Source organism: Rhinolophus ferrumequinum, chromosome 8 (genome assembly GCF_004115265.2).
Source record: "Rhinolophus ferrumequinum isolate MPI-CBG mRhiFer1 chromosome 8, mRhiFer1_v1.p, whole genome shotgun sequence".
In the NCBI taxonomy this organism is placed as follows: Eukaryota; Metazoa; Chordata; class Mammalia; order Chiroptera; family Rhinolophidae; genus Rhinolophus; species Rhinolophus ferrumequinum.
The window spans coordinates 94,348,823-94,375,091 of NC_046291.1; positions in this window are offsets into that span (position 1 = coordinate 94,348,823).

Here is a 26,269-nt window from a genome sequence, read left to right on the forward strand (position 1 = left end):
GGAGCCAGAAAACCTCAGTTCGAATCTAGGCTCAAAGTCAAGTGGTTTGATCTTGAGTAAAATATTTAAATTCTCTGGACTGCAGTACTTCCACCTGGGAAAAGAACACTTACCTTGTGAGGTGGGGGGAGGTTGGTGGTAGAGCCCCGGGGTGGGAACAGTCACAAAAACAATGTTTGTAACTGTTCTCTTCTGGTCTCTGCTAATCTGCAGGCTTGTAGATTTGGGTTGCATTCAGAAGATGCATTATCACAAAGCCAGATGCTGCCTTTGTTGCGGCAAATTAGGTGAGAATATATATGAAATGATTCTAACAGAGTGACTGATGAGCGAGCAGTGATGAATATTACTTTGTTTACTCTATAAGGCACTATATAAAATGTATTATTTCCCTAACTTTCTCTAGATAATACAGACACCAGCCAATAACTAAGTGACAGCTGCTCTTTTTATACTTGTGGAAATGAGGTGAAGGGTGGGGGTGGGGTACAGGTAAAAGAGACAGAGACTAAACCTTATGTTGTAAAAGCAGGAGGAAGTCAGTGGGCCAGGGAGAGAAGCTGTAAGGATGTGATGTATCTGTGTAGTCACTATGACCAGAAGTGACCTCAAGAGTTCATCCAGACCAAGCTCTATAAAGACATCATTGTGAACCAAAGGTAAATAGAATCTGCCGTCAGGGAACTACATCTGAATCCTGGATGTGTTATTTATTGTCCTGTTTGCTATGGATGAAATAATCAACTTACAAGAATCTGCTTTATCATCTTCAAATTGTTGATAAAAACATATAACCTAAGGATCTAATGTGAAAATCAAATGAAATAGTTTGGGTAAAAATGTCTAGCACAAGTCACTCAAACAAACAAACAAACAAACAAACAAACAAAAAACAAAACAAAAAACCCATAAAACAAAACAAAACAAAAAAACCAGACAACAACAACAACAGAAAAAACATCTTCAATACCAGGTAGCTTTTACTATTCCTCAGTGAATACTGTAGTTTTCATGATTTATTGTGTTCTATTGCAGTATGTGTTACAAGTAAAGCAGCTGAAGTCAAGATGTTAATTGATTTACTCCAAGACACTGGTCCAGCGGAAAAGGAACTGAAATCATTTCCTGTGCTGTTTATGCAGTGGTGCCTTTGGTGCCCCACAGAGCAATGATTTGAGGTTATTCAATGATTTGATCAAGTTCCTGGTGTTTGGTGACCTCCAGGGTCTTCTTTTCTTGTTTGTCAATCAGCAAGTCAATGAGGGTTTAATAAGATCTCAGGGTTTGATAAGATACTGAGACTTTGAAAAGGCAAATGGCTTAATTGGGTGTGTATAAAAGATCACTGTTACAAACGAACATTTAATCATCAAATTGTGACCCAAATACCAGGACAGGTTAAGGGTGCAGGTATCAGACTGAGGAATGAGCTCAAAAAGGATATTTGGTTCTGCTTAGATTTTCTTACACTTGTCTGTCTGATACTTTAAAATTGAGTAGATGGGGAAATAGTAGAGGATACGTACAAAAATGGCTGGAGGCCACCTACAATGGGATATACCATCACGCTTGTGACAGTAAGAATTCCTTGTCTAAACACTGAGGATAGAAGTTTACCCCCTGCCCTCTACTGTCAGAACAGTCTGTGAATAGAGGCACATCCAAATGAAAGATGTTAAATATTCAAAGAAAAAGACAATGAGGTGGCGAGTGTTTCTACACAATACACCACCATCAACTAACTTCTGTTTTGTCAGAGAAAAGTATGTGTATATACAGAGGGTGCAAAAAAAAATGTATACACATTTTAAGAACAGAAAATCTGTATGTATTAAAATTTCGCTGATGGTAACCACTTTGAGCACCTCTTGTAATTGCAGAAGTCAAATGTGACTTGTGTTCATCTTTTGTTATCGGTATATATTGAGTATTACAATTTTAAAACAGTTTTCCTTTTTTAAAATGTGTATACATTTTTTTGGTTCTCTCTCTCTCTCTCTCTCTCTCTCTCTCTCTCTCTCTCTGAAATATATATATATATATGTCATCCCAGTTTCATGGAATCAGATGGTGAACTGACCATAGAAGAGTTAATCAGACTATACTTCAAGGAATCTGGAATTTGGACAGTGAAATCTCTCTCTCTCTCTCTCTCTCTCTCTCTCTCTATATATATATATATATATATATATATATATATATATATATATATATATATATACACCACCTGATGGAAATATATATACCATCTGATTCCGTGAAACTGTGACGATGGGTCGTGCACTTGCCTGTAGGTAGACTGTATCCCTGTGATTATGTGAGCAAGAAGATACTAATTTGCATGCCGGCCCTAGGCAAAACTGGCAATGTTTATTCTTGTATCTCAAGAGAAAGAAATAAACTAGCAGTCATAAGCAACTTAGAATTTACAATACATTCTTTTAGAGAAGACAACACTGAATTATTGAGCCTCACCATCTCTTGGATGGGAGTTCTTAGAAAATTATTTCCTTCTCTATGGTATAATTCCGTATTTAATAAGCCCCAGCGTAGGAGACAAAGACCTTTTTCAATCGAAAGATCTATTGACACACTACTAATATATTAATAAGCTGATATGTAAGTCCCGTGTTCTCCGGGTACTCATAATGACCAGTTTCCAGACTAGCAAGCACAAGGGCAAAAATGTAAATTGTGGAGAATTTAACAAGGTCATAGCTTCTGTCATGGCAAAGATATTGGCTTTCTAAATGGAGTAAACACTTGCTAAAATATTATTAGTTTAACTCCTTCAGCAAATTTTTCATGTCCCCTGACAATGCATCCACATGCAATTGCGAAGGCCTGAAAATTTTAGCATAATATTTCTCAAACTTGCCTGCACATTGAAACCACCTGGGAAAATTTTAAAATATTAACCCCTGGATTTCATCCTTAGAGATTCTGATGTAATTTCTGGGCACTGGGAATTTTAAAAGCTCCAGTGTGTGGGGCAGGCTGAATAAAAGGACAGCAGAAAATGGCTGTGACTTTAGAATTTTGATGAAGGACCAGAAGTAGGTCCTTCATCTGCCCATGCAGAAATATTACTTAATTAAAATATAGGTTCCTGCAAATGAATGTCTCAATTAGAGACTGCTCATCTTTCAGTCAAGTTTGTTGTCATCATTGTATATAGCCTGTCTTGAAATCCGGTACTGGGTCCATGTATATTCTAGAACTTCGTCCTCTTCACTGTATGGTAGTCTCTCATACTGTGAATATTTTTTTCGTATGTACATAGAGTGAGGCTGACAGAAAGAATCTAAACTGGTACAAGGAGATGCACATGCATGATTGATATGAAAGGAGTTTCATATCTACAAGAAAGAAGAAGAGAGCAAATAAGTACCTCATTTCACCCAAAAGCTGAGCTAAGCTGCAGCTGACAGGCTGAGCATAGACTGGCTTTGTTCAGATCCAGTCTTGTCAACAGAGACAGCTGAAATTGACAGTAATGGCAGCATTTGTGGTCTCCTCTGGGTTTCTGGGTTTCTGCAGGCCATGTAAAGCTTGCCTTAGGTAATGCACAAAAAGTAAGATTCACCCCATTCTCCAGGGCTCACTTACATGCTATATTCATTGCTCGTGGATCACCCCTTAAAACAATAAGGTACAGTTTTTCATAGACCAACTACTAAAAAGAAATGAAGCCTTTTGTCTCCCGCCTAAGCTAAATGTACACAGGCAGTCAGAGTGTTCTGTGGGGAAGGTAGGCATATAGATAATACTGAATAGTGAATTCTCAAAGCACATTACTCAGGATCTGTCTCCGCAGAATGCCAGCTTTTTGTTAAATCAGGTCTGGGTAGAACTGGCATTTCTAAAGATTTCTGTAGAATAAAATGAATATTTCTTGAGATAAAGAATGGAAAACAAAAGCACTGCAATTCCCTTTCCACTGCAGACCCTTAAGTCTTTACACCGATTTTTCGTTACCCAATTTAACTATTCTTTCCACAGGGAGCCTGAGAACTGTAATAGCCCTTCTCTTTCAGAATGGTTAAAAGCTACTGTTTCTTGAAATCATGAAAGAAAATGTATTGTTTTCCTCTGATTGAAGACCTCACTCCATATCTTTGAATGTCTGAAGTGACTGGCTGAACATATTTGTCTCTGGGGCTTGGAAGGAGAAGAAATGAATCTGGGAGGGATGGCATGTGTCATTTGTTTCACATGAAGCACATATTTGGGGGAGGGAGGAGAGAAGAAAGAAGAAGAGAAAGAGGGAGAAAGTGAAGGGACGTAGGAAGGGAGGAAAGCTAGCAAAGAGCTTGAGCAGTCTGATACTATAAATGGGAAATTCAAGTTCAAACCTAGTCAGACATTAAGGCCATCAGCACTGGGTGAGTGACTGCAGGGACAACCGTCTTTCCCACCCTAGAGTCCTCCAGGCACTTCATCTTCAGGTAGAAGGTGATTCTCAAGCATGATTCATCTTAGAACAAAGAACTGGAAGTAAGTGAGGAACCCTCTCTTGAGCGGGGAATGAGGAGGGAGGCTGCTATGTGCACCTCCTAACAGAAAGTTCACAACAGCCTGTACCTGATAAAATAGGGAACATGAAACTCCAAAGGGAAAAGTCAGTGCACTGATTGACACATTCTCCCTTCTTCTTTCCCTGCCTTTACCAGTTTTTACTGGATAGATAACCTAACTTCTTCTAGTTGGTCAAAATGTAAACCTAACCCAAGTTGGAATACAATATATGATTTATATACTAATAATGTATAATATTCCCAAAGGTATTGAGGAATTTGAAATCACTTACAAAAATCCATGGAAGGATCACATATTTGAAAATAAAACCATGGAACACTTTTAAGAGAGAAAAAGAAATTTCCATAAATTTTAATATATGCATATCATGTTTATATTTATATTTATGCATATCATTTATATATTTATAATATATGTTTACCATGTTGCACATGTATAAATGATGGCATGCATATATGATTAAAATATATACATAGAGTTTCAATCGCAATATATGAAAGAAGATGAAAGTTTACTCTAAGATGCTATTTTATCAAAAGATAAAAAGTAAAGTCAGGAAACCTAACTTATTAGAAACAAGAGATATTATTTGGGAGGCTAAATGCCTTAGCTGAGTTAGTGACCAGTATCACATGCTTCTATTTCATTATAAAAAAAATTAAAACTGTGATCAGATAATTAACTCTAAGGGGATTTAAGAGAGAAAAAAAGTAGAAATACTTTTAGCTCCTAAGAGAAACCATATATCTATAAATGGGTACATGGGAAATGTATATTTTCCTTGAAACACATCTGTTTATGCAAAGAAAATTGCTAGCACACTTATATTTCCATAAATGAAATGTCAACTGCAATATTTTACACTTAGGGTGACACAAAAGAGCTATCTAAAATTACTCCATGAATGGGGGATAAATTACTAGTTTTTTTAGGCTTATTTCTCCCTGATTCCAGAGCAATTATAAGTCTGATTCAGTGAGATTACAATAGACAGAGGCAGAGCTGAAATATAGACACTTAAACACTATATTCCATTAAAATCTCGGCATCATAATGAAGAATCTGATTCTGCCACCCAACATTCCTCTACTCATTGATTGTCATTATCCAGCCCTTCTTCCTGTGAGAATGGCTCTCTCTCTTCTCTCTCTCCCTCTCTCCCCCTCTCTCTCCCCGTCTACACACAAACACACACACACACACACACACACACACACACACACTCAGTGATACAACCCCACTTATATGAAGCAGTAATTCTACTCTGTTTCAGCTCAATAAGCCAACCTTGAAGCTTGTTCCTCTTTCATTCCAGAAGAACTAAAGGAAAGCCTTTACATACTGCTTCGAAATGGTTGTTGAGCCCCATTTAATCATTTAATACATTAGACTTCAATCATATAAGAATTTGGAGACTAATGTTCTTTACTTAGAATTGTAGGTTAAACTTCATGTGATATATAACTTCAAACAGGAGTGTCACTGACAGAGCTGCAGCCTAAAGGGTGGGGCTGCAGGGATGTGTGGTGATAACTCACAAGAACGAGGGAATGCTGTGGTCTCCATCTATCTTACGGAAATTCATTTTCTGAGTTAACCTGAGTAGGAAGTGCTTGCACATGGAAGAATGTAAAAGTCTCCTCTTTTGCTACAATCAGCCAGAAAAGACATCACGCAAAAGAAATGCTTACATTAGGCTAAACCAAAGTTACAGGGAATCTTATTGGCAGAAATAACTTCCATTAGAAATTCACCCACACAAAAAGAATAATCAACCAATCATAACAAGAGACAATACAAAAGAGTAAACATATATATACATATATATATATAGCCAACTATTGTGAAACTAAACTGAAGCAAAAAAAATCTGAAAAAAAGTCTTAAAAAAGACCAGAACCCAGAATGTTTAAGTGGGCTACTTGCTCTTATGTTTATTAGGAAGTATACACTAAAGTTTTATGTATCAGAACTGTCTCTTGTAGTTTATTGATAGTAACTGTGCATAATATCTACTAAAATGTGAGTGCAGACTCTCCCAATAAAACTATGGTTGCTATCTTTTTAAGGTACTGAGTTTTCTGGTATCGTTAGAAATGGGTGCTTGGGCTTCATGGGTCACCTCTTAATGTCAGAGTAAATGTTCTGCTCCCCGGAGTGGATAAGTCATCAGTCTTGTTACACAATTCTGCTTTAGCAAGTTGAATTACCATCACTGTATGTGAAATGTTTCCATACCTCTCATAGTGGATTTTCTAATCCTTAAGTTACATCTCTTTTTTTTTTTAATTTCAGACACAACTAACTCTTAATTGTTTAATGTCCATAGACCAAGACAGATAATTGACCAAAGTGTTCTAGAAGTGTAGTGATGGATTTGTATTCACTTCTCACTTAGTGATCTTGGAAAAGTTCTTTAACCTGTAAGCCTCCATTTCTCTACACATGAACAAGTATTATTACAGACCTTGTGGAGTTGCTAGAAAGATTAAACAAATTTTGTCACTTACCTCACTTTTTTTTTTGTTACTATTTTTTTTTTTGTTACTATTTTTTTTTGTTACTATTTTTGTCTTGTTACTATTTTCGAATCACAGTATATTGGAAACAGAAAAGAAGCACTAATGCTAAAAAATGCTAAAAAGGCCTTTGTCTTGAGTTTGAAGTTTGTCTTCTATTTCTGATCTTGTACCTCTTACCTGTCATCTAGGAATCTGATTTACCGTAGAGTAAGATTTACCTTTTGGTTTTGTTTTTCCTCCAAGGATGCTATTGAAAGTATAGCTACTGCATGCGTAGCACTCTTGTAACATCTCAGCTGGGCCGTCTTCATCAGACTCACCTCTTCTACTGGCCAATGTGGGACTTGCTATTGACATTTATTCTGTTTATATCCAAACTATGCAAACTTACTGATTGGTTTAAAAAATTATAAATGGCAGATATGACTTTGAAAACAAACATAAAAAGAGGAAGTAGAAATAAAACAGAATATTTCCAAAACTGACTTTTGTTTTTTTTTACTTAAAAAAATGGATAACTGTAACTGAGTTATAACTGAGCTTAGGGTAAAAACACAAACAGAACAGAAAAAGTTGCAAGGAAATGAGAAAGATTATTGTTAGAAATCTGAGTGTATATTAGTTTTTTTAAAATATACTACGCAGCCAATAAGAATTTCCAAGATGACTAGGCATAAGTAGGTGTCCATCAGCCAAAAAAAAAAAGCCATTAAAGATTTTGCAATGGATATTCTCTGTAACATGTATGTTAATGGTGAGACAGAAAAAAAAAAAGAAGAAGAAAAAGAAAAAGGAAAAAACCTCATTGACAGGTGAGCACATATTATTCAGAAGTCTCTCACATGGGATTCAAGGCTGCCCAATCTTTTATTTGCATCCCACACCAACTGCACGTTGAAGTCTGGTAGTCCTGATGTTCACTTGAGGTGACTGGGTGTTCTGATACACTGTGGATGCTGCTCTAGCTCAGAATGGTGTCCCATGAGGATACGGGCTTTAGCAGTCAGGGGATGGGCTTGTAACATCATCTTTGGGCAAGAGGCGTATACTGTATGAAGAGGAGGTTGGAACTGAGGACTCTAGAACAGATGCCTTTTTTTGCTGCAAGAGGGACTAAAAACTCCTCATCCAAAGACCCGAGGAAAAGGTCAGGTAAAAATTAACACTTTTTGTGAGATAATGAGAGCCACATTCTTCAGAGAAAGAATTTACTTCTATATGCCATATACTGAATATGAATCTCCAAAGTGAGAATGTAACACAAAAACTGGTCTGTGAGCAATGCATCTAGCCCACTAAACACATCTTCATAAATCAAGAATGAGGTAATATTTCAGAAAAAGTAATCTTCAAGTTTATTGGACCCATAAAGAAAACTTGCAAACCACACAGGTTATGAGGGAAAAACAAACAAAAGCATCAGAAAGATTACTAGTCCCAAGAGCCTGAGATAATAAGACAATTTGAGAGACATTATAAATAAGTTTAAAATTATTTAGGGGATAAAAATAGAAATAGAAATCAAAATTTACAAAAGATAGCATAAAAATAAAATAAGACAGCTTTCAAAATGTACTAACCAGAACTTCAATTAAAATCTTAATAGGTAAGTTTAGATTAGACACAGCTGAACTGAGTATAGACGAGAGAACTCTGTGATATGTAGTACTGAAAGATGGAAATGAGAACTGTAAATAGATAAATGAGCAGTAAGGAAATAGCATAATGAAATAATAATATCCATCAAATACCCAAAAGGAGATATAGAAGTGAACTGAGAGAATGAAGAAAGTGAAAGAATGCAAACTAACGAGATAATAATGGCTGAAAATTCTCCACGTTCAGTGAAAGATGTGGATCCCTGGACTGTGAAAGCATGCCATGTCCTGAGCAAGATAAACACAATTAAATCCATACTCAGAAATTCTTAGGGAAATAATAGAACACCAACTATTGGGGATAAGAGTAAAAAATGGAATAACATTATTCTCACTGTGCTGATGGAAAAATAACTGTCAACCTAGAATTCTCTGCACAGCAAACTGTCAGTCAACAGAGAGGATAAATTCAAGGTATTTTAAGTTAAAAGAAATTTATAGTTCACAGATTTTTACAAAAACAAGTTCAGGAAAAAGGGATATTGCAACAAGGAGAAGGGAATACAAGATGCAATCGTGAGCACATAAATATATAAACATAGATGAAAAACTAATAAGGCATCTACTGAAAACCAAAATAAAAAATAATGACAAACTTTGGATTTTAAAACAAACCAGAACTAAAATTCTAGAACACAGTAAACAAATAAAACATTATATGTTTCCTCTATTGTTGGTAAGGAGGGTGGTGGTATTAACTCTAAACTTTTGTGGGTGCATGTTATATTTGAAGGGAAACCATAAAAATAATGCAAATAAAAGAAAGGATTCTAAGCGAAGGGAAAGAAGTAAAAACAAAGGGGAAAAAGACTGGATATGTTTTATGGAAAAAAATATTAAAAAAATAAAGTAACAGAATAATAAAAGTAAAACAAAACGATATGAGGAAGAGTACAACTTATTAGTATTTACAGTAAATATAAATAGATTATATTTGCCTTTTAAATGACAAAATTCATAATCTGATTAAAACATACTATTTTCTTTAATTTAGCTTTAGTTTATTTGTTAATTGTCTGTTACATAAACATCTAAAACATAATCCACGAAGTTAAATGGATTTAATGCTCACCATCACTCCCTTTATTATAACTTCTATGTTATAACCATGTCCTACAGTGTGAAGTCCTCATTTTGATGCTTTTATGGTCTCTTTGTGATCTGTGCTTTATCATGAAGTGTTCATAGATGTGGTATTATTTTATTTTCAGTTGACATTTTTTAAATAACTGAAAATTCACACACAGTTGTAAGAAATAATCCAGAGAAATCTCATGTATCTCTTACACAGCTTACCCCGATATAGTAACATCAAAGCTATAATGCAATATCATACCTGGGGCACTGACAATGATATCACTGTACATGAATCCAACAGCACAAGGATCCCTCCTGTTGCACTTTCAAAGCTACATCATCTCCCTCTCATCTTCACCCCTTCCCTGACCATCCACAACTACTGCTTTGTTCTCCATTTCTACAGGTCTGTTATTTAAAGAACACCGTCTAAATGAAGTCATATAAGATGGAAGTTTTGGGGATTGTCTGTTTTCACTCAGCATTATTCTCTGGAGATTCACCCAAGTTAGTACTTTTATCAGTAATTCATTCCTTTTTTTTTTTTTTTTCTTCTGAGTAGTATTTCCCCCTATGGTGGTACCAGAATACGTTTAACAGTTCACTCACTGAAGGACATCTGGATTTTTCCAGTTTGGGAACATTAAAAGTAAAGCTACTATAAACATTTGTGGACAGGTTTTTGTGTGAACATAAATCTATTTCTCTGGGATTGAAGCCCAGGAATGCAATCACTGGATCATATGGTAGCTGCGTTGTTTTTGTTGTTGTCCTTGGTTTGTTTGTATTTGTTTTTGGGGGCGAGAGTTTGTTTAGTTTGACTTCCATAGTAGCTGGGATATATCTTCACATACGCACCAAAATGTGAGAGAGATCCAGTTTCTCATTATACTGGACAGACAACATTATTGTCTTTTATTTATGTATTTATTTATTTATACAAACTTACCAGGATACTAATTGTGAAAATATTTTTAATGAGACAAGCTACAGGCCAGATCTTTGGACAAAGACAGCGTTCTTAGTCTTAATTTAAATTGTATAACTAGCTAACCAATCCTCTAACAACTTAGAGAGTTGCTATGGGGAGTGATTTTTTTTCCTTTTTTCTTTTTTATCCAGAGATGGTTTGGGGATGCCCCATCCTGTTATTTCCAATAAATACCATGTTTCCTTGAAAATATGACCTAGCCAGACAATCAACTCCAATGTGTCTTTTGGAGAAAAATTAATATAAGACCCAGTATTATATTATATATTATTATTATATTATATTATATTATATTATATTATATTATATTATATTATATTATATTATATTATATTATATGACCCGGTCTTACATTATAGTAAAATAAGACGGGGTCTTATATTAATTTTTGCTCCAAAAGATGCATTAGAGCTAATTGTCCAGCTAGGTCTTATTTTCAGGGAAACAGTATTTCTGATATTTTTCGTGTTTCTCAAATATCTCTGAGCCATATGTTTTACTTTATTGTTTAGTTGTTTTTGTCTTTTGACCCTCTTCACCCATTTCTGCCATCACCACCACTTCCCACTCTGGTAACCCCCAATCTGTTTTCTGTATCTATGAGCTTGTTGAATTTGTTGTTGATTAGATTTTACACGTAAGAAAGACCATATAATATGTGCATAATGCCCTCAAATTCCATCCATATTGCCACAAATGGCAAGATTTTATTCTTTCATTCTTGCACCATACACAAAAATTAACTCAAAATTGGTTAAAGATTTGAATGTAAGACCTGAAACCTTTTATAAAACTCCTAGAAGAAAACATAAGTGGTAAGTATTTTGTCATTGGTCTTGGCAATTATTATTATCATTATTTTTAAATCTGACACCAAAAATTAAAGCAACAAAAGCAAAAATAAACAAATGAGATTACATCAAACTAAAAGACTGTGCACAACAAAATAAAAAGTCAGCCTATTAAATGTAAGAAAATATTTGTAAACCATTTACCTGGCAAGGGGATAATACACAGAATAAGCAAAGAACTCCTACAACTCAATAGTAAAACAAACCATCTGATTTAAACATGGGCAGATGTTCTGAACAGACGTTTTTCCAAAGAAGACATACAGATTGTCCACCAGATACATGAAAAGATGTTCAATACCATTAATTTTCAGGGAAATGCAAATCAAAACCATAAGGAGATATCACTTCATACTTGTTAGAATGGCTATTATTAAACAGAAAGAAACGAGAAGTGTTGGTAGGGATGTGGAGAAAAGTGAAGCCTGAATATTGTAGGTGGGAATGTAAATTGATGCAGTCACTATCAAAAACAGTATGAAGGTTCCTCCAAAAATTAAAAATAAAATTACCATATTATTCGGCAATTTCACTTCTGAATATTTATCTGAAGTAAACAGAAACACTGACTGAGAAAGATATGTGCACCCTCATGTTCATTGAAACACTACTTACACTAGTCAAGATATGGAAACAACCTAAGTGTCCATCAATAGATTAATGGATAAATAAATTGTGATATATATGTATATTATACATATATAGAGAGATATATATGAATATTATTCAGCCTATTTTTTATTACAGCCATTATTTTGGTAGGTGTGCAATGATAGTTCATTGTTGTAATTTGCATTTTCTCAGCGTTAATAATGTACAACATCTTACCATGTGTTTTTTTGACACTTTTACATCTTCCAAGTCTCTTGCCCATTTTCTAATTGGATTGTTAGTTGACTCCTGAGTTTTAAAAATTCTTCATATATTTTAGACTCTAGTTCTTTGTGAGATATGTGGTTTCAAATATTTTTTTCCCATTCAGAAGCATATTTTTGTTCCATTAACAGGATGTTGTATAGAGCAAACTCTCTTAATTTAATTTTTAGTCTTGATTACTATAGCTATATAAGTCCTGAGACCAGTTAGACCGTTTTCTCCCACTTTATGTTTTTCCCCAAAATTGTTTTAGCTATTCTAGTTCCTTTGTCTTTGAATATACACTTTAGAGTAATCGTATTTATATCTACAAAAAGATCTTTTTAGGCTTTTGATAGGACTTGTGTTAAAACTATATATTAATTGGGGGAGAATTAACATCTTCATTATGATGTCTTCCAATCCACAGACATGATGTTTTTTCATTAATTTAGATCATCTTTAATATATTTCAAGTGAGTAGTTTGCAGCATATAGTCCTGGGCACCTTTTGTAAGATTTACACCTAACTATTTCTTTTTTGAATAATTGTAAATGGTATTGTATTTTTAATTTCAGCATCCATGTGTTCAATGCTAGCATATAGAAATGCTATGTTGAACTTGTATTCTGCAATCTTACTGAATGTACCTATTAGTTTTAGAAAGTTTTTGTAGGTTTTTTGAGATTCTCTCCACACACAATTATGTCAACAGCAAATAGAGACATTTTATTTCTTTTTTTCATGCATATGCCTTTTCTTTCCTTTTTCTTTTCCTTTTTCTTTTCCTTTTCTTTTCTCTTCTCTTCTTTTCTTTCTTATTGTGTTGTCTACAACTACAAGTTTTTCTACAACTTTCTGAGTAAAAGCAGTAAGAGGAAACATTCCTACATTTTCCCCACTCTTAAGGAGAAAACATTCAATATCTTTACTTATTATCTGTCTGTTGAGATTTTCTAATTCATTTGAGTCAGTTTAGGGAATTTCATGTTTCAAGAATTTTTTCCTGTAGCCTAGGTTATCTAATTTGTTGGTGTACAATTGTTTGTAATATTCTTTTTAACGTTTTTTTTTTTTTTTTTTATGAGGTAGAAATGTCCCACTTTTATTTCTGATTTCAATTACTTGTGTCTTCTCTCGTCTTTGTAAGTGTAGCTAAAGGTTTGTCAATTTTGTTGACCTTTTCAAAGAACTAACTTTTAGTTTCATTTATTGTATTGTTTTTCTATTTTATCTATGCTCTAATCTTCATTATTTCCTTCTTTCCCCTACGCTGGGCTTAGTTTGCTTTACATTTTCTAGTTTCTTTATGTGTAAAGTTAGGTTATTAGTTTGAGACCTTTCTTTTTAATATAATCATTCCTTCATTGTATCTCATAAATTTTTGAATATTGTAGTTTTGTTTTCATTAATCTTTAAGTATATTTAATTTCCATGGTGATTTCCTCTTTGAACATTGGTTGTTTAAGAATGTTTGGTTTAATATCACATATCTGGATTTTCCAATTTTTCTTATTTTTTTGATTTCTAGCTTCATTCCATTGTGGCTGGAAAAGATACTTTGACTAATTTCAATATTAAAAACTGAGTGAAAGTGGAATCACTGTAGAAACTCAATAGAGCGGGTGTTGCAGTTCAAGTTCAAAGGCCATCTGCTTATAGAATCCCTTCTTGCTTGGGGGAGGTTAGGCCAGTCTTTGTTCTATTGTGGCCTTCAACTAATGGCATGAGGTCCACCTGTCTGCCAATTTTAAATGTGAATGCCATCTACAAAACACCCTCAAAGAAACATCAAGAATAATGTTTAACCAAACATTTGAGCAATGTAGCCCAGCCAAGGTAACCCATAAAATTAGAAATATAGTGATTAGTGATTAAAAGCTCAGGCCTTACACTCATGTAGACCAAGATTCAACTTACTTCACTAAAACTCACTTTCTTCTACTCTCTTCTCTTTCTTCTTTTCCTCCTCCTCCTCCTCTTCCTCCTCCTCTTCCTCCTGCTCTTCCTCCTCCTCCTCCTTATTATTATTATTATCATTATTGTTATATTCTTATTCTCTTATTCTGTTTTCTTCGTGTCCTTGTCTTGAGGATGATGGCATTATTACACATTTCTACGGAGAGTGAGCTTTTTATGAGATAGTGTAGAGAATGAGTTGATAATGCATGTAAAGCCAGGCTGACTGTCTGGCTCACAGTAAGGTCCTTAAATTGTGCTGTATCACTTTTGTTATTATGATAGTCCTTATTTAAATAGTAATTCGCCTGATTAACACTTACTGTCCATTTTATCTAAAATAGCACTCCCCATTGCTCATTGACCCCTTTCCTGCCTTACTTGTGTCCTCCCAGTACTCTGGGAGGGCAGGGATCCTTTCATTTTGTTCATCACTGTATTCCTGCAAAGTCCCCGGTAGATGAATGTAACTGAAAAAGAAAAAGTGAGTAAGTGGATCATTAACATCATAGAAAACAGACACTCCAACCACTTTTACTCCTTATCTTCATGTCTGACTATCTTTCAAAAGGGTTTAAGGTATTTTTCAAGACTAAACAAAAAATAAGCCACTATTAAAAATAAGAAGCAGAATAATAGGAAAAAAGAAAAAAAATGGACTTTTGTCAAAATAGAAAAATTTACCCATTAATTAGATCAATAAGGAAATGAATGAATAAGTCACAGTCAGAATATATTTAAAGAAAAAGAAAAAAAAGAAAGGAAAATCTATGTTTAGCACAGGACTGATATTCACGATTTATTTTAAAAACTCCTGCATTTTAATAATGTAAATATAGCCAATTTAATAAGAAATGAGCAAATTATTGTAACAGATATCTCACAAAAGAAGATACTAACATGGTCAATAAACACATAAATCTTCTAAAAAAACTATCAAACAACAGTGAAAAACTGTAAAAAGTACTGTGAGATACAACCATCCCCACTAGGATGACCAAAATGTAAGACTGATACCAACAAATATCAACAGGTATATGTAATATGTAGTAAATCTGTTCAAGTTGTTGATATGAATGTAAAATGATATTAAACACACAACTCCCCAGCAATTCCAAAACTATGTACTTATCCAAGAGAAATGAAAATATATATCTACAAAATTGCTTAAACAATATATTTATAAAATTTTATGTGTGATAGCCAACATATGTAAACAGTCTAGTATCAGGAACAGATATGGAAACAGCCTGGTATATAGAAATAGATAAATAAACTGTGGTATATTCAGACAACAAATATTATTCAGCAACAAAAGGAAAGAACTATGCACAACATAGGTATATCTCAAAAATATTGTGCTAAATAAAAAATCCTTACACAAAAATTCCATGCTGTATGATTGCATTTAAATGAATTACTAAAATATACACAGTTATCTATGGTTGACAAAAAAAGAAAGAAAAAAAAATCAGAGTTTTGATTGTTTGTCATGGTGGTGGTTAAAAATGACAGGATGAGATCATAAAAAAATGTTCTGAGGTGGTGGTAAAAATTTGGTTTTACAGTGTACACATTTGTCAAAACTTAGCAAAATAAAATAAAATAAAATAAAATAAAATAAAATAAAATAAAATAAAATAAAATAATAAAATAAAATATATGTAGCTCATCATTTGTAAATATTACCAGGGAGAACACTATTAAGACAACTGAACTCTAGTCAATGATATATATGGTAGAGTATTTACTATGTATATTTATTTAACTTCGTTTGAACTACATAAAAAATGATGGGTTAATAGGTACAAACAAAACTAGATAGAAAGATAGACTTGTAATTAAACAAACATAGTAAAAAGTTAATGGTAGTATATAGAGGGCCTTCACTGTAGAATTCATTCAATGTTGCTCTATATTTGAAAAATTTCACAATAATATTTTGTAAAAATAAAATAAAATGAGAATAAACAATAGACAAATCAAACATATTACAGATTTTCAGGCACCTAAGCGGTGTTTGTTACTTAATTGCACTTCCAAGCTTTGAACTTTCAAGAAGCAAAGACAAAAGGACAGGTGGGCAGGATTAGAGTCCTCACAGCCCGCATTCAATGGCTCCTCAATCATGCCACCACCTGAGCATGATCCTACATAGCCTGACTTTGCTCTCAAAATATCTCTGTAGCGCAGAGACAATCTGACCAAAAAACAGGCACATTATCTTCCCCTTGTGTTTGAGAGACACAAAGAAATATGTTTTCCGAGAAAGTTCCATTTAAATCTTAAACATGTGAGCCTCATTCCCAGACCACGGAGCACATGCTGGTGACCTCCAAGGAACCTGCTCACTTCCTGCGTTGTGAACTTGTGCAGCAACGATACACTTCCTGTTGTTAGATCAATACCTTGAACTCCATACCTGGAGTTTTAGTGTTTTATTACTACCAAGGGTTTCCAAGCATGCTGTTTCACTAAGGTTGTTAGTTCAAACACTATTGTTCTGAAGAAGGCTTGGAAAGAAAAATACAACTATAAAGCTCCTGAAATCTATGTAATTTTAATAACAATTGTCACCCCAATAAATTTAAATTAAAAAAAAAAAATAATGCCCGTGATGTAAATATTGCAAAGTAGAGAGAAAGGATACATGTTCTAAGTCTCATTATAGGCAATTTTTCCCATTAAAACCTACCACATTTTGCAAAACAGATCTAGATATTCCAGGTCTAAGTAACATTCGACTTAACATTTTTTTTTTTTGCATTATAATATTTATCACACTATATTATAACCATTTGTGTAGAGAACATCCTACTAGACTCTGAACCTTTTAAGGCAAGGCCAATGAATATTTTGTCTCGATATTGTTGGTTAATTTGGTTGTGTTTAAAGTTTGATTCTGTGTATTATCTGATGCCACAGCTTAAGATGGTATATCACTTAGGAAATTTTTAAGTGCAAATAAAGAAGAAACAACAGCTCAAGTTGACTTAAGCAAATAGATTCATATAGTAAAAAGTCCAGTGATAAGACTGGCTTTAAAGGTACATATTCTGAGACTAATGTAAATCTGTTTCCTCCTCATCTCTCGGCTTTCCTCTATCCTGCTCTTCTCCACATTTTTGTCTTTGTCTTTGTCAACCCTCCCTGAGAACCCAGGGTGGCTGCCGGCAGCCCTCAGGGAACATCCTTCCAATGGAGGAACAGCAAGAATCCTTTTCTCTATATCCACAGGCACAGTTCTGAGAGTTACACTGGTTATTATAACTTGGATGTTTCCCCTTCCTGTGTGCCAAAGTTTTGTTTCACATAAGCTATCAATTTCTATTTAATACACAATGAATAAATTCAAAATTTATAAAGAATCATGAAGAATCTACAAAGTTTTATTTGAATGACATGTATAGTGACTTTTTCCCCCTCAAGCATTCTTTATATAAAATACTAGACAAATTTTTTCATTAATTTTTCTCCAGTTTTGCTTTCAGCCAGATGATATATTAGATAGAAAATCACTGTTTTAAATGTTTTTCTCCATGTTGCCATAAAAATTTAAAAACTGTTCCTGTTGCTAAAGCCATTTATTTTTTACACCTTTATTGATTACCTGAGTCTCACCTCGTCATCTTTCAAGAGCCAGCTCTAAACACTTTCTAACTACCCCAGATACAAAGATCATGCTTTCCATCTCTAAACTGAGATGATATTTAGGGTCCTCACCAGCCATTGTGTACCATACATTATGCACATGCTGGCAGTGAATGTGGTCCTTCGTTTAGTACAGTACTAAACGCATTTCGTATAAATTTATTTAGTGGCGACATCTCTCACCCTCAATTTTTCTTAGCTGAAAAATGAGTAGAAAATGCACACGTCATAAATCTAACCAGAAATAAAGAAATCTCATAAGCAGTGTGTTCAGAACTGGTGTGGTCTAGCATACAGTAAACATTCCAGAAGTTGTAGCTGCAATTGTCATTATTTAATTATTATCATTTGTTATTTTAAAGCATATTTATTTACACATCAGAAAATTCTAAACTTTTAGAGGACTGAAAATCTATCCCAAAGTGTATATGTATGTTTTCCAGTCTTAGGATCTATGTCAATCTCTTGAAGATCAAAAACATTCCATCAGTTAAAAACAAACAAACAAACAAACAAACACTCAACCAATTTTGATATGATGTCCCCAGTTGCTATTATGTGCTATGGCAGATTTATGCAGTGGAAACTATCCAAGCATAAGATACTATATGCTGGTAGAGATGAATCTTTTTAGTAAAATGTTTATCACTTTTGATGGATTTCTTGTGTTTTATGAAATTGTTTTGTCCCCCATACATTTGTCAAGTGCCCTTGTCTGTGGATGTGCATACAGAGTAGCAGTCTGTTTAACATCGTAATGTTTCTTTTTTCTTTTTTATCCTATTAAGATAAAACTCTGGCAGTAAAATGTTTTAGCATGGGGAAAAAATGATTTGCTCGAATAAGGGATTATTTTAAGGTGGGCAGTTTCTCTTTTTGAGAACATTTTTAGAAAAGGATTTTCAACAAAATTATTTACCTTCATTGTATATATATCTGGTAGATCTTCTGAGTTGATTTTTAAAGTATTTTCAAAATAAGTAACTTAAGCAGAAATGTGGTTTGTTTTGACATGTGATGATGATTTGCTATTGTAGTGGTTTTACAGAATATTTATAAATTCTTTGACACCTTTGCCATCAAAAGACAGAGTCTACCTTTCCTCTGCATGAATCTGGATGGGCCTTTAAGACTGCCTCAAGGTGTAGAAAGTGGCAAAAATGGCATGGCCTGACTTCCGCAGCTAGTTTAAAGAGGGACGTGCAGCTTATGCTAGTTTCTCTTGACAGACTCATTCCAGGAGTCTTCAGCCAACAGGTAAGCTGCCCCCACTACTTGGAGACTGCCATATGGCTAGACAAAGTGAGGAGAACTCATAGAGAGAGAGGTGCCCAGCGTACCCCAGTTCTTCCAGCCTATAGCTGTTTGAGTCTCCTCAGCCCAGGAGCCAGGCATGCAAGAGAACGAGCCTCCAAGATGACCCCAGCCTGAGCCGTCATCTGACTGCAATGACAGGAGAAATCTCAACAACTGCTTAGCTGAGCCCTGACAACCCCTAAACTGGTGGGCAAAATATATTATTGCTAATGTTTTAGGCTACTGTTTTGGAGTGGATTGTTATGCAGTAATAGATAATGAAATAATTATACGCCCTTCAGAAAAAAAGAATGTTTTTCACAGTTAACCTAAGATTATAATCCCACAGTATTTAGACTAACCAAAATTGCTATGATATATATATATATATATATATATATATATATATATATTTTTTTTTTTTTTTGCTCCCTCCTCCCCCTTCCTAACCCCCTAAGCCTGCCTCTGCCCCACCTCACTACCCTCCCCCATCTCCACCCTCCCCCGCCACTCCCCCACCGCAGTTTTTTAAGCCACTTTTTCAGCCTAGTTGTAGGGCGCAGCTCTCTGGCCCATGTGCTCCACGCAGCTGAGGCAGTTGGTTGCTGGTCATTGGTCAGCTGCTCACAGCAGCCCACCGCAGCAGGCAGCAGCCTACAGCACACAGCAGCTCACACTGACCTCAGGCTGCTCACAGCAGCCCAGCTCCAGGGAGAGCCGTTGTTCACAGTCTTACCTGTAGAGGGTGCAACTCACTGGCCCATGTGGGAATGGAAGCGGTGCTCCAACGGCCTGAGCCACCGGGCCTTCTGATATGATGTTTTTTGCATCTAAATAGGTAGTTTTTGTTTGCTATGGAAGCAATTGATTAGGCAGGGAAAACTATCTCTCAGTTGTTCTGCGTATAAAATAACAAGTGGTATACGTGACTAAGTCTTTTTCCCCTAATTTTTGATAGTATGTTTCACACTGGATGAATATAATACATATGTAAAGTATTTCTAAGGTCTTACGTACTTACTAATTTACTTATGTATTATTAACATTGCATATCGGCTGTATCCCCTGTCCCCACAAGGTATCAGTTCTAGAGGAGCAGGCATCTTCCTGTACTTTGTTCACTGAGATATTCCAGGAGGTGAAAACAGTGATGGGCGCATGGCAAATGCTCAACACTTTAATTAACTTTACTAGTATTTAGAAACAAACGAAGTAAAATACTGAGATTTCATTTCACACACACATTAAGTCACAGGTATTTAAGAGACCATAAATACTAAGAGCTGACAATAATGGAGAGAAGCAGGCATTCTTGTGCTTTAAAGATGTGAGAATAGATTGGTTTTGGAGATTTCCATCATTAGATGAATAAATAAGTTGTAGCATATACAATAGAAAGTTCTATATAATAGCTTTCGTGAATAAATCTGATCTAAATGGATAAAACCTGGAAAATGAATGGTGAGTGGAAATAAACAAATAGAAGGATATGAGAATTATGATACCATTTATTTTAATTTAAAACTTTTATAAATTAAAAAAAGAAATTTAAGGATGTATATAAATACTATGCATTTATCTAACATATATATATATGTGTAAATTAATTGTTCATACAGATGATATATTTTGATGGCCACACACATAGAGTAAATGTAGAGAATATCATTCAGAAGAGTATGTATCGACTTCAGAATACTGGTTACCTTTACCAATGGATGGGCAGGAATGGGAATGAGAAGAAAAATGGTCTTCAGTGGTATGTTATATTTTATATCCTCAATAATAAAATTATTCAATATTAATAATAATTGAAATATCTGAAACCAAAATGGCAGTGTTACCATTTGTAACCATAGTTGGTTGGTGCACGGGGATTTGTTATTTTTTTCTGTACTTTTATTTGTATTTGACATATTTCCCAAAAAAGTATGTAATTATGTAGTCTCAGGATATATTTAAAACATTTAACAGAGAAAGGAGAAGTCATATAAGTGTCAGTAGAGACGTACTTTTTAAGTCTAGTGGAGCTCACATAAGGGACTGAATAATACTGGAGCAGTGAGTGGCAAGAAAAGATTCATGAAGAAGATAAAACTACCTCTAATCTTTCATGCCTTGTAAGGATTCATGGGCGTTGCACATTGGACACAGAATTCCAGTTAGGAGAAAGTGTATGACCAATGGTATGGAGACATGTGGGGATCTGCTGTGGAAATGCCATAGCTGTAACAAACTGCTGGTGGAGAGGACAGTGGAAGAGGAGCAAGGCTGGTTCTCGAAGAAGACAGAGGGCAGGATGCCATCCTGAGCGCCTCTGCTGTAGACATCTCTTGTCCAGACGCTCAGTCAAGGACAACACTATACTTTCCCCCAGTCGCGAAATTCGCTTGTTTTGTACCCGAAGCAAGTGATTTTTTTATCTATCACCTCCTTTATTATACTAAATTATTTTCAGTATTTATACTCAGTAAAATTATCAATGACAATAATATCAATAAGGAAAGAAATATGGAAAGTAAGAATGTTCTTTTAATAAACTTTGCCTATATAATCATGCCAATAAGAAATAAAAAATAAATAAAAAGTAAAATAAAGCAAACATTACAGTACAAAAAGGCAAGCTAATTACAGGGATACATTTCTATTTTATAGATATAATTCATACACAAATAACACAATGTATCAATTAAATTTTCTATATGTGAAACAAAAATACCTCATAGTTCCTACTTTTTGATAGACATGTTAATTAATTTGATTGTGACAATCGTTTCACAATGTATATGTAAAATCATTACACTGTACACCGTGAATATATATAGTTTATTCATCAGTTATATCTCAACAAAGCTGGAAAAGGTTTAATCAAATAAAAATTCCAGTTGGTCCTGAAGTAACTGAAGTTGTATTTCTTCATGTTTTTATCACTATGTGGTCATTATTCTCTTCCCACAGGAATCTGTGTGCACAGGTTGTTGGACACACAGCAGCAGAAGCAAGCTTCAACAACTCCAACCCATTACTGACTCTCTCTTCAAATGAACCTGTTTAATGCGCCAGCAACGTATTTCAGTCTCTTGCTTCTGCATTTTCCCAGTGAAGTTGGAAACATCACCCTGTGAGTGCATCAATGGTGGGGTATTTTACCCCCTCACTGTAAGCAGCCAGCTAGCCAGCAGCAGCAGCGGCCGCTGCTTGGAAAGGAGAGGAGTTTTAGGTTTACATCTAGTGTTTTGATTACTTACTGATTCTGAACATTTTAAACTACCGAAATGAGACTCTCTGTGGGATCTAAAGTAACTCTAGAATCCAATTATCTAAGACTGCCAGAAAATCAGAGACATTTCACATCAGGAGAAAATGGCTGTTCTTTCCTTCTATAAATTAGTGGTTGGATTTATCCCACCTGAACCCGTATAGAACAGTCATGAAATAGTTGGTAGAAGTTTGACTTGATTACTAGATAACTGTATTATTCTGCTAGGGCTACCATAAAAAAATACCAAAGATTGGTGACTTAAACAATAGACATGTAGTTTCTCACAGTTCTGGAGGCTGGAAGTCCAAGGTCAAGAGGCAGTTCAGGGTTGGTGTCTGTTGAGATCGCTCTTCCTGGTTGAGAGACGGCCTCTTCTCCTCCCTGAGTTCTCACATCATCACTTCTGTGTGCTCACACATAAAACGGGACAGAAAGAGTTCCTTGGTATTTCTTCCTTTTCTTATAAGGACACCAGTTTTGGTCTTATTAGATTAGGGACCGCCTTTTTGACCTCATTTAACCTGCTTTACCTCTCTGAAGGCTGTATCTGCAAATACAGTCACTTTGAGGATAGGGCTTCAGCATACGGGCGTAGGGTGTGGGGTATACAATTCAGTCCATAAAATAATCCTGGTAGAGAAAAGACTCACTGGAAAGGATTCTTGAATGCTGAATTTATTTTAATAGTATGTGACAGAAGAGTATCAGCGGATAAGATGGGATAGAGTGTGGTTCACAGTTATTGGGAGGACAGGGCAGTGAAACAGGACCAGGAAGGGAAGGGAAGTGTTTAGTCTACTGTCCCCACAGTCCTGCTGTTTTCTGTCTAATCCTTCTGGGGACAAGCATTTCCTTATACCTGAATCACAAATGTATGTTTAAGCAAATCAAGTTTAAGCAGAGCAGTCTGTCTGAAAGCATGTTTTACTCATGAGTTTTTTCCTCAAAACTATATTACAATGTGAATTTGAGCAAAACTGTTACATTTGCTCACACTTGTAATGTAGATTTGCTCAAACTCATACTGGTAGTGTAGTTGATTTTGATTAAGAATATAGAAAATAAAGGGAAATAAAAATACACGCTACTATAATAAAGGACACGTGAAGACAATAGATGAGAACTCTTAGAAAACAAAATTACGATCGTAGAAATTCAAAGCTTAAGAACTGAGTTGATAACATTAAGGAAAATGCTCAGAAAGAAGAATAAAATGGTGAAGAGATACACAAAAGAAAAGAAGGAAAGAAAAAGGGGAGACAGAATAAGACCCAGATACCCCAAATCATTTTGTTCCACAAAGAGAAATGATAAAGGAAGAGTTTATTGAAGAATGCTTGAGCTTCTCAAATTACAGCCCAAAGTGGCTTGCTGTGAGCAGAGCACAATTAATGGAAAAGCACTCACACCAAGTGATATTATGATGGACTTTCAGAGCAACGACAAAGTGAAAGTCTTGAATTGTCTTACAAAGTGTAAATAAGCAGTCATCCTATAATCAATGAGGAACTGCTATGGGATAAGACTTCTTAGTCCCTGTTTCAGAAGCTAAACTTGCAGTGGGGCAATGCCTTCAAAATTCTAAGGGAAAATCTATTCAATCTACACATTCTGTAACTCACCTAGCTAGTAATCACGTATGAGAAAAAAATAATCTAGGACTTTCCAAATAAGTAAGGTTTAAACTATTTAATGTTCTCTAATGTTTTTGTCAGGATGCACTCTCAAAAATGAAGGATAGAACCAAGGAGGAGGAACTCTTGGTGTCCAGGAAAAGGGAATACAATACAATATAAAGCATAATGCATTTCCTAGAGGAAGAAAGAAAACCCAGGAGAATAGCTTAGTGGAAGACCTGGAGAGCAAAAGTGCTGACTAGAGCAGGCAGATCAAAGGCTTCAGGAGGGAAGGGTGAAACGAAAGCGCATACCTGATATGTTTTAGCATATTGAAAAGAGAAACAGGATCAAATATATGGTGATGGAAGGAGAATAGACTCCGGGTGGTGAACACACAATGTGAGATATAGATGATGTAATACAGAATTGTACACCTGAAATCTATGTAACTTCACTAACCATTGTCACCCTAATAAATTTAATTTTAAAAAAAGAAAGAAATAAAAGAGTCTCACAGTTCAGTTTAATGATAAACTTGTGAAAGGCATTTAGGCAATCAAAAAAGTGAAAACAGGGAAATAAAGATTAACAACAGAATAAATGAATTCTTGTACACTAATTAGCTTAGGTTGTCTAACATTTACATATCATGATGATATAAACAACAATTGATATAACCAACAATTGTTCATTAATTCTTCTGGGTAGATGGTAAAGCGTGTATAAGAAAGCTTAATCCTTGTTTTCTGCAGTAAGAAAACCATAGTCATATTTAAAATTAAAAAGTCAAAAGTTAGCTTTTTAAAAAATAGGTTATTTAGAAAAATAGACAATTATCCCAGAAGGAACAACTGAAATAGATTAAAGTCACTTCTGTGGGGATTTAAAATCAGGAGAGGGTGTAGGTGGGGGAGATAATGGTTATTTTATTTTATGACTTAGCAAACAATTGTGTTTTTAAACTAAGTGCAGGTTTCAAGTCGTTTAAGTAATTTAAAAAGCCAATCATTTAATTAAAAGTTATCTGTAGATATCTACTATAACCTAGGAATTGAAGCTGGCAAATGGAAGATATGGGAAATACTAGAGAAATTTCAATATATATTCTGCACAGGACCTGAGATTGAGAGCCAAAGTCTTGTGAATAAAAAACTTATAGATGTATAATGAAATGATCAGTTTTCTGAAATAATAGGTAGCCAAAGAAGTCCACCCCTTGTGGGCTTACATAGTCCTGGGAATCTTCACAGAGGAGGTAAGGCTTCAAAAGACCTTATACGCAACTAGATGATGTGAACTGAAATATGTCAGCATTTACTGAACCTTGTATCAGATGTTTGTGAGTTTTTCTATTCAGTCTTCATCTAATTTTTTATTTAACTCCATGTAGTAGGCATTATTGATGAAACGCCTGAGAATCTAGACAAGTTGAGTGTCTTCCCCGAACCCACATACATTTTAAGTAACAAGTTGGGTGTGAGAGAGCAAGTTGCATGATCGTTCTCAGTTTTCTTATCTGAAAAATAAATACATTAGGCTGAGTGAAATCCAAGATTGCTTCTGCGACCTATCATTGGGTCCTATAATCACCAAATTGTGATTTTCCTTGGGCCTTTGTTGGGGATGGAGTGAGAGGAGCAGCATGCACCCAGCATATTTATGTCTTGTTTTCACAAGTTGAATAATAGTACCCCTTTCCATCAAGATTAAGAAAAAAGGAGAAAAAAAACCGAGGATGGTGATTAGGCGCTTAATGTCCAAAAATTCCGTGATGCACTAGCTAGTTTGCTATTGTGACCATAAGTTTTCTCCATCTTGGTTAAAATGTGGCTCTTGCTTAGCTTCTAGGTCAGTGACTTCTAGGTTTGGAAAGCAGCCCAGTTTAGAGGTCCAAATACCGTTAAGTTGCATTCTAATTGAGTCGGATTTTTTGCAGGATGCTTGACCCAGAGCAAAGCGTTTAATGTCGTCCTGAATCACCAGCATCA